The sequence below is a fragment of the Stegastes partitus genome, unplaced genomic scaffold, assembly GCF_000690725.1.
Source record: "Stegastes partitus isolate 25-593 unplaced genomic scaffold, Stegastes_partitus-1.0.2 Scaffold1177, whole genome shotgun sequence".
Classification (NCBI taxonomy): Eukaryota; Metazoa; Chordata; class Actinopteri; family Pomacentridae; genus Stegastes; species Stegastes partitus.
This window is the reverse complement of record NW_007578908.1, coordinates 73,240-82,513: the sequence shown is the minus strand read 5'-3', so window position 1 is coordinate 82,513 and position 9,274 is coordinate 73,240.

Sequence of the window (9,274 nt, the reverse complement as noted above, 5' to 3'; positions counted from 1 at the left end):
ATGGATGGATGGATGGATGGATGGATGACTGATTTCTTAAAACTGAGATTTTATTCAAACAGAAATGGTGCAATTTGAGAATCTTGAGCAATGTTCTCTGTGGCCACAAGGGGGCAGGCAAGCCTTAGAAATTAAGATTGAAATCTGAAAAAGGTGCTTGTTTCCGGTGAGTGAAGTCAATTTACCTTTCATAGGAGACATGCACAAGGCTAAACTGGTCAGACTGGTGTGGAAGTGAATACATACATAGACATGAAAGGAGAGGGGCTGATGCATGACAGAGAGATAAAGTAGAGAGAGGTGTGAGACACAACAGCATCCACACCAATACATCAGGAAAAGAGGAGGAAGATGGGAGACCACTGGGGAGACATGCAACACTGGATACCCAGAGAAAGAGACACAGAGGAGGAGAGTAGACAGCATCACAGCATGGTCAAAGTGAGAGAGGTGGAGGGACATCAGCAGACAAAGGGCTCGACTCTCTGCTGGCCAAATGTCCTTGGAGAATGGGGGAGGGCAGATCAGCAGCAGCTGGGTCACACACACACACACACACACACACACACACACACACACACACACACACACACACACACACTGCCCAGCGTCCACACATTCACACTGTATATTAGAGATGTTCCACAGTAAGCACAGCATCAGACGTGTCGGCGAATGATCCCGCTGTGTGTTTATTACTCAGACCATCAGCATGTGCGTTCATTTGATGTCTATTTCAGTTATACTTTGAATTTTTAGTCTATCTGAGGAAAAAAAAAGTCCTTTGCTTGCATACGTGATGTGCTGAACATACCTGATGTCCAGCCGACGGTCCACAGAGGCAGCCGGACGCCACGACTCCGTCTGCAAAGCAGCAACGTGACCACACAGGTGTACTGTTCACTTGAGTCAGACGGGCTGGAAACTCCCAAAACTCCCCAATAACACTTTAATTTAACCACCTTATTCTGCACTTAGAATCAGTGTGTCCCAGCCGACACTTTCACTGCACGTCTCTTCTCTTACGTCTGTTTTTATCACAAATTCTAATATATTTCATATATTTCTCTGTTATTCTCCAGGTGATCATCTATAAGCTTAAATTACATGCATGCCATTTAAATGTGTTAATTTCTTTTTCTATTTCTTTTTAATTGTAATGCAACGATTACATTGGCAGGGAAGAGGAACTGTACACTGTGTATGAGGTACATTCAATAACTGTTCTTTAAATGCAGTTTTATAAACAGATTTTTTTTTTCTGGCACCGTTGCTGCCAGGATTTTACTGCTTTGTGATTTTGTTTTTACAGTATATAAACCCTTTTTATAGCAGACATTTTGATCATCAATTATGTGTTTCATTAAGTAGCCCGGGAAGCCTCTTCAGTCAGCCGCCCTGGACTGAGCTCAGCTAAATGGAATACAGCCATTATTGATGTTATTAATCCCACCTGTGCTTTTCCTGCTTTGGTAAAATATCTGCCGTGTGAAACGTATATATGAGCGAAGCAAACTGTTCATATACATGCAATAACTTACACGCTATAACAAAAGGTTTGTGCACGGCATGAAAGCATTCTAGTTAGTGTGCCACATGTCGTGCATGTTGTGGGAATGATGTGGTAAATCTGTAATGTTTGGCGCAACAGCAGTAAATTTACACACGACAGAAAAGGAGTGACTAGTGAGTGGATAGTCGTTCAGCTGGGGGATGAGGCCCAGATGTGGTGTGAGGTGATTTGGATTCATAACTCAGTCGAATCTAAACACTGGCACAAAACATCAGGGCTGACAGAAGTATTCAGATCCTTCAGTAAAAGTACCAATATAGCAAAAATTAAAAGAATACATTAAAAGTGAAAGTTCTGCATCAAAAATCATAGAAAAGTATTAACAGCAATATGTAAAAAATAACTAAAGCTGTCAGATAGTGTATAAGAGAAGAGTGTTTTCCACTGAATCGTAGTGGGTTGGCAGGATAAAGCAGAATAAAACAACTAAGTCCGTACTTGAGTAATGCGCTTATTTATTTTCCACCTCTGTGAAACACATTTGATATGAGTCCGTGTGATTCAGCCTCCCAAGGATCTGTAATTGTTAAAAAAAAAACCCAAAAAAAACATCCAGAAACTTGGTTAGAAAATAGAATAAAAGAAATCCCATGTTTTCAGGTTTTCTTCAGGATCACAGTAATCTAGTTACATCCTGTACACTGCAAACAGAGGCTATTCATAATGAATTCGGCTGCCTTTAATGGGGCCAATTTGCCAAAATGTGAACAAACCAAAAAAAACAAAACAAAAAAAAACCACGACTCAGAAGAGAATAACCGAACCGGCCTGTTTCTGTTTCCGGATGACTTTCGTTTTTTCCATCATCATGCTGACTCCCAGAAAAATTCACACTGAGCCGATAAAAGAAGCTGACAAACATCCCCACATGTAGACAAAAACTAAAGATCCTCGTTAAAATGTAGGAAGTTTGATCTGGTTTAAATTACAGGTGTGGCAGTGATGTCACAGAAAAAAAAAAATAATTTCAGATGCAGTTATTACTGTGGGTGGCCTGTAAAGATGTGCTTATACTCAGTGGTTCCTGGACAGGTAGACAGGTATGTAAAGACCACCCCGCCTATGGATGCAAACCCAGTGTGGATGGGGCTGTAGACAGTCTGAACCGATTTATTTCAGAGCCCATGCACCCTTTTTCCACATAGAAACTTACATAAAGACAAGAGAGGGCAGAGCTAAGTTTCAAACGTCTTGCAGTTGCACCTGCATCCTGTGCTGCACATGAGCAGATTGTTTGAAGCCTTAGTTTACAGACTGGAGTTGAATCAGATCACAGTGAACTCAGCCACCCTGTGTCTGGCTCATTAGGTTTCTAGGGGCAGCATTCTGTTTAGAAAATAAGAATCTGCTAAAGTTATTCATAAAAAGCAGAATCAGAATAAATCAGAAAACGGTGCCTTTGGCTTAGAAATCACATTAGAAACAAGAGTTAACAACGTAGTAGTTAGAGTCTGTGTCTGTGCCATAAAAACTATTTGTGAACAACATGAATGTGGTTTTTGTCATTTTCTGTCGACACAGTGTGGTTTTTAGGACACCGTGATGCTCGTTGTCTCCACCTGGTGGAAAGTAAAACCAGGTTTTGTTGGTTTTTTTTCTACGACACACATTTTCTTCAAATGTTGTGAAGTCATGGAAAGACGTTGAAGAGAACTTATGAGGACTTATGATAATGTTCAGAGAATCACACTGATACTGTTGGTGTGGGTTTGCCTACAGATCCCTTCCATCCATCCATTATCTATACACTGCTTAATCCTCACTAGGGTCCTGGGGGGCGGAGTCTATCCCAGCTGACTCAGGGTGAAGGCAGGTTCACCTGGACAGGTAACCAGTCTATCACAGGGCTACACTTAGAGACAGACAACCAAGCACACTCACATTCACACCTACGGACAATTTACAATCACCAATTAACCTCAGCATGTTTCTGGACTGTGGGAGGAAGCCGGAGAACCCGGAGAGAACCCACGCTGCACGGGGAGAACATGGAGACTCCACGCAGAAAGATCCTGGTGCCCCCACCGGGACATGAACCGGCGACCTTCTTGCTGTGAGGGAACATTGCTAACCACCTGGGCCACCCTGCAGCCCACTTCCTGTGCCATTCTTAAATCTCAACCATGTTGAATTATAATCGTCAATTCAAAGTGAGGACATCACTAATGCACACTGATGCTCGCAAAGATAACTTTACTTTGATCATTTCCTAAACACAAAGTGCTTCAAACTAAACAGCTACTACATGACAAACACATTTTACAGCAGTAGTGTAACATTCACAGTTCATCTGCTGGTTTAATACATCACTGAAAGTTCAAAACATGTCGTCATATTAGCAAATGATGGCACACGATAGAAAACACAAGCGTAGCTTTACATGACCACCCTTTAAATGCTGCTGCCGCACATACTCGCCGTTCCTTTACTAAAAGATTGACCCATGTATCCTCTAAAGGAGATTTAAAAAAGGAAGCCCTGATGCGCCTTTCCACTCGTATTTAGAGAATTCAACAAGTTTTTATCATCGTTGCTACTTAGTCACTTGCAGTTCACTTACACCAAAGTAAAAAATGACGAATCATTCCTCTGATTGCCACATGACTGATGCAGATGGATTGGGCAGTAGGCTGGTGTTTAAGGAACTCGTCTAGCCGACAGTGTACATGTTTCACCAGAAGTCCTCCAATCGCTTTTTCTAAGTTGAATCACTTACAGTATAAAAAACATCTTCTTTTCAACCAATATTCACTTCTGGAGCAGAATCATGTTTCCCTGTATTTGTCCTGGAGTGTAAACCTCTTCATCACCAACAGCACAACACATTGAATTCATTGAAACATCCTTTATAAACATGTTGAGAACACTTTTTATTTTAGGAATGTAAAATGTAAACTATTAAGAGAAACTGATTTGTTTAATGATTTATTTCTTTCATTCCCAGTGGGTCACATGTTTGCATACACCACATTGGCTTTCAGCTGTACAACATGCTGCAAACAGTTCAGGAAGCCTTCCACATGCTTTTCACACTCACTTACTGGGATCTCGGCCCACTTTCCAGACAGAACCGAAGGTCTCCTTGCTCACACAGACCGTCCATTTGGAAGACAAATTTCCAACCAACCTTTAACTTTCTGGACGATGTCTTGAGATGTTGCTTAATATACCCACATACATTTCCCTTCTCGTGATTCCACCTGTTGTGTGAAGTGCACCAGGTCCCTTTGGCAGGAGAGCCGACCCAAACCATGATGCTGCCACCTCCATACTTCATGGAGTGAGATGGTGTTCTTCAGCTTGCAAGCCTCCCTCTTTTTTATCCAAAGACTTTCCCCTAACAAAAACATGCGTGAATGATTGATTTTATTATATTTATTCATATTTTTTCAGACCTTTTTTGTTTTAGGGCAGTGTCTTTTTATTCTTGGAGCGGGCAGTAAAGGGGCTGTCGGACTCGTTTTATTGTGGGTACATGTACGTTCTCATCTGTTTCTTCAGTTCCTTTGCTGCAGTTTTGGCAATGAGTTGCACTTTTCACACCAAAGAACCTTCCAAGAGAAAGAATGCATTTTGTTGCTGAGCGTTATGCAACCTTCTTGCATACCGTTCTTTGTACGGATGAGGTATCTTCAGGTGTTGCTTCTGGTGGTCATGGCTCAAGGTGATAGAGTGGGTTGTCCACTGATTGCAAGGTTGACATTTCGAACCCTGGACAAAGTGTCCTCGGGCAAGACACTGAACCTCAAGTTGCTCCTGATGGCGGGTGAGTGCCTTGTCTGGCAGCTCTGTGTGAATGGGAAACACTGTAAACGCTTTGAGTCCCACTGAGGTAGAAAGATGCTTTACAAGTGCAGACCATTTACCATTTGCTTCCAGACTTGTGGAGAGGCACTGACTCATTTCTTCTCAGACAAGTTCCCTGTGTTGAACATTAAAACCGATCTGACGTGCTTCGGCCTGGACTCTGGACGTCAAAGTTGCCCTGTGGCATCTGACAGCCAGACATGCAGGAGCTCCTTATATCCTCAAAGCTGTGGGTCGAAACTGCCTCAGACAAGACGAACATATCTTCCAACATGCTGTCATTGCTTCATGGTTTCTCTTTTTAGAGGGTACAGCATGAGTTTGAGTGGCTCAAAGTGTCTCAGGTCAGCCTACATCTCCCACATTCAGCAGACTGATGACAAGAACCAGCTGTTTACTTACCTTCTCATAAATCTCAGTCAGTAGCTTGCTGTGCATTTGTTACGAGATAATCAGTGTTCTGATATAGCAGCTAAACAACTTCCAAGTACAACATGGAATAATCAAAACATACATAAAGCTTTCCCCCAGCTTTCCATCACTTCCTGCCTGGGCTTCTGTTGGTCTTTAAAACTGGACCGAGACGGTGGTCGTTGTGGAAACGTGGTTAAAATCTCAAGCTTTTTTTCTGAAGACATTCTGAGAACAAGCACCAGCTTCGTTTTCTATCCACAACCTGAAGTTTTACTGTTGACACTTGATGAAATGTGATTAAAATTTGGATTGAAGACAATCATTTAAAAACTTTATAGCTCCTCAATGGGTCTAAAGCAAGTAGATGTTTAGAAACCTGTAATGAGTCGGAGCGACTAGAAAACATGCAGTGTAAAAGAAACACAGAAAAAACAAAACACTGAAAGAATTCTTTAGAGAAAGAGAACAGGACTGAGAGACATACTTGAGCCATAAAACACCCAGGAGTGGGGACTTGATGAAGATGGTCTTTCATCCGATGAGTCAAAATGTGACATATTCTGCATGTTTGGCTTCTACTCTTCAGTAATGTGTGGCGGCCCGGGGCTGCTTCACTGATGTCAGAGCTGCTTATTTTTTCCATTGGCAAGCACAAGCAGCATGACAGCCACAGTGTACTTGAGAGGGATGCCACTCTGCCAGGATGCGGCTATTTGCTCACAAGACTTGTGAAGAATAGAAGTTAAACCAAAAACATTCAAACAAAGTGAATTAGCGCTGAAAAAAGAAAAAAAAGAAAAAGGGCACTTGTACAGCCGTCATAGTATTTAAAGTCCAGGCAATCTGTTTAAGCTGGAGCAGCAGTTTCATTGTACAAAGAGTTACTTAGAGTTGAATCAGTAATTTGAATCCCATAAATACTGATAGCAGCCTTTTAATTCCCCTGCTCGCTTTCTTCCTTCTTTGTCTAAGCTTTATTGACATGCAGCACAATGCAGAAACCCCACTCCATTAACAATCCAAGAGAAAAACCCACCCAAGAATTCAGAGTGAATTGATTGTGTTTCGTCCAAACAACCTCACTCACGGTCTAAATGTGATCGAGGTACAGTCATAGAGACAACACCAGCGTTCAGAGCCAACAATCGGAATAACAATGACAAAAAGGTGGCTTGAAAATTACACCATTTAACCATCGCGTTTGTGATACATACTGTAAACGTTCACATTTTATTATGCGATGCTTGTACTTACTTATTTATAAATGTATAGCATAATGTAATAATTTTACTTCATAAATGTTGTTGCCAGTCTATGAAGTTGTTGTTTTTTTGTCAGTATGTTTAGTTATAATGTTGTTGTTTAGTTATAATGTTGTGTGCTGTTAAAACCATCTGGGCAGCAAACAAAAGCACTAAAGCTCCGACAGTGGCTCCCATTGTTTTAAAAGCTTATTGCATTTCACAGTACAAAGTGAAGGGCTTGACCCTTAAATACATGGTTCGTTTGTCTTTCTTTTTTTTTTTTTAAGATTATCTTTGTGGCACATTTTGTCCTCCCTAGATGACGGACAGATAGACAGGCAGACGATATGGAGTGAAAGAAGGCATGCAAACCAATTCTGTGGCATGCTCTCAAGTGTTTAGCATAGACGGAAAGTTTTTTAGCTGAAGAGACACAGAACAAACTAAATGCTTTCAGAGTGTCCATCAGCGTTTGGAAGTCATGGCAGCAGATCTTGTGGCTGGAAGTTTGAACTGGGTACCAAAGTACAGGATGGGGCACAAGTGGGCTTAAAGAAAGTGTTCATGACGCTCTGCTAGACTTTCCAAATGTTATTCTTCTCAACCTGAGCAAATGTTCCTAACATGAAGTAGGTAGTTAGTGGCTCAGGCTGCTATCTAGCTGAGGTTTGCATCGGAGCATTAATATTTAACCTGTTCAGCCCTGAGCTATTTTTCAGGTCTCTGCTCAAAAATTACAAACCTAAAATAAAAACAGTTTATCTGCAAACACGAGGTCTATTTGAATAACTCTGGTGTCGTAATAAAAGGAACACTTGCAATATTTGTTCAGATGTGTAAATATCAGTCTATATGTTACTAAATGAAGATGGCACACAGCACAAAAGAAAGATTTTCAGGTTTGCCTAAAAACAAATAAAAAATGTACTGATCCAGCTGCAGCTCTGAACCTCTCCCAGATCACAGACAACATGTGAACATTGTGACTCTGATAAAGTGAAGCAGAACAACATCAGAGAGTTTTTAGTCCAGACGGTTCAGGCGAGCTCTCATTCTGGCTCACTGGTGACCATCTGAATGTTCTCATGTACAAACTATATATTCCACTAGTAGATCACTGATGGTGTTCAATACATCCACATACAGCAGATCTTTATTTTTTTTTTTTAAAAATCCAACCAGACCGCTGTCTGTGTTCCGCGTCCTGCCCTGATGCTGATCAGACTGCTGTGAAGCTCCTGTGGTGACGTAAGGCTGCGTCTCCGTCATGATTGGTCGATTTCAATGATTGACACCGCCTTCGAATCACTAAAGCCAATAGAATACAGCGACAGCCACCAAAATGAGACTGACAGCACTTTTAGCCAATCAGAATCAGCAGAACGCCATCTTGTAGACGAGCCGCTAACCTTAGCGGCTTTGAGTTGTGTTTGGGGGCATGTAGACACGGCTTCTGTGTTCTGGTAGCCCAGGTTCTGCTGTTTAATGTGATGTATAACATCACCATATCCTTTCATGATGAGTGCATTGTTTCACACTGTTTCTCTGTGTACAGGGATTAATATGTCTTTGTTTGCCTTCACTTTAATGATAAAATTAAGCATTCACATTTATTGCAATTAGACGACTGCACTGACGCATATGTATGTTTTGATAGAAATGTACTTATTGAGAAATGCCACCTGGATTAACATCAACTTTAAGCACAAGACATGTTAAACATTTTTTATTAATGTTTAACAGCAACAATAACCAACCAAAGTGCTTTCATTTCTGCACTTGCTCACATGCAGTCATCAGTCTTATCACGGTTTGGACCTGAAGGAACCTGACTGACCAGGTTTCTTAACACAGATCCTTTTTCCTAAATACTGAAATACACCTTTTACACCAAACTACAGAGAGAAAGAAAAGGAGGTTGACATTACATGACCTACAAGCTGCTGTCATGAGCACAGACACAGGAAAGTTTATTCTGTAGTTGATGTAGATGTAATTACATCTGTAATTCTGCATTGGCTAAAACTACTTCAGCCGTTCTTAAATGGCTGGAGGAACATGCTTGGTATTTTATTACGTTCATTATGCTGTAAATCCAACCCTGTCCACTGTTGCCGTGGAACATCTGAACATGAAGCACAGCACCTCTAACATGCAGCATGAATCGTAAAAACTGAAGTGTTTGCCTCAGTTTTACTACAGCGTGAGGAGAGACTGAGGAAAATCTCTCCGTGAT